This window comes from Frankliniella occidentalis, unplaced genomic scaffold, assembly GCF_000697945.3.
Source record: "Frankliniella occidentalis isolate FOCC.00 unplaced genomic scaffold, Focc_3.1 Scaffold195, whole genome shotgun sequence".
NCBI lineage: Eukaryota > Metazoa > Arthropoda > Insecta > Thysanoptera > Thripidae > Frankliniella > Frankliniella occidentalis.
The window spans coordinates 189,392-190,870 of NW_026267321.1; positions in this window are offsets into that span (position 1 = coordinate 189,392).

Below are 1,479 nucleotides of genomic sequence, written 5' to 3' on the forward strand. Positions count from 1 at the left end.
GTTTATCTACTTATGGTTAAGTATTGTCAAAGTGCACAAACAGCTTTATCCCTAAGGAGTGAAAACTCAGCTGGGAACTTACAATTAAAAGGAAATGCACAAATCAAGGTGCTACCAACACCGAAAATGAGAAAACTACTTGCTTAAAACTTGAATAATTCATACAGAGAAGAAAACTAAAATATGAGAATAAACATAAAACGAAAGGCCTTTACTCTGCTCGGGCGTATTCAACACGGTATGGCTCTACAAATGCACGCCATGCGTAAGCGGGCGTATCCATGAAAATTACTCTGTACCCCTCTGAGTGAGTCACTTTTGCTGCCGTGGTAATGACTCTCATTGGCCAACCGCCCGATTTATACAAATAGTCCAGAATTGATTTTACAACGTCTGAAGAGTTAAGTCTAGACCTCCAGAAAGCCCGATCTAGGAAGATTACCAAGGTATGGGCCCATGCCCAGTTATATCGCTGCACGTCCATAATTGGGACATGGACTACTGCGACCATGGACGAAACCTGCGGGAGGCGCCCGCGGGCCAAAAGCGGGGCGCAGGAAATTGCAAGGTAATCCAGAAGCCCTTTCTTCTCGAGCATCCGCCTAATTACTGGGTTGGCCAGCACTGAAGATTGGGGACTAGTTGCTAAAGACCGAGCGGCCAATGCCTCCAATGAGAGAATAGCATACATCTGAGAACAGAACAAAAATAAAAGCCTTTCGTTTAACTTAAAATTAAATTACAAAGTACATAGAGATGTCAAAGAAAGTTCGCATTTTTTTTTTTAAACAACAGACTCTATCTGGCCATTTTGCTGACGGTTAAAAACCCGCGGCACGGCGTACCCGAGGGTCTCATAGGTCGAACTGGCTGCGGGGAAACAATATGTCGCCTCCCCCGAGGGGGCGGAGTATGCCAGGAGGGTCGGAGGAGGGGGAGTGGGGTAATCGCCGTTAGGATAATCCCCAGACATCCTCCAATTGAGGGCTATACTATTTGCTATATAACCGGCATCTGAAGGGGGGTAAATTTCAGAGTAAAGTGGTGGCGGAGTCGGGATGCGTGAGTCTTGTTCCGTCCGTGGCGTAAGTTGCATGTGCACGTTCCGGTTGTTTGATCTAGCACTGGGCAATGGTCGCGACAGGATAACCTGAGCAAATTGAGGCCATAAGGCCAGCAGCACGACGGAATCGGAGCCGTACTGCTCAAACAGAGTCTGCGCCATGAGAGCGACCGAAATGATGTATCTGGCGACCATTACCCCAATTATTATTACAACCGCCGGAATTAGCCACCAGATGTGACTGTTGACTCCAGCCACAACGGCGTACACCAAATCGTTTTCCATCGCTTCCCGCTCCTCCGGGGACAAAGCCTTTGAGACAGAAATCAAGTTGGGCGAATTAGCCCGGCCATCCAAAGCTCGGACAAATGCGTTCAGTAAGGTTACGTCTCTGTGTGGTCGTGAAAAGTCCCTAG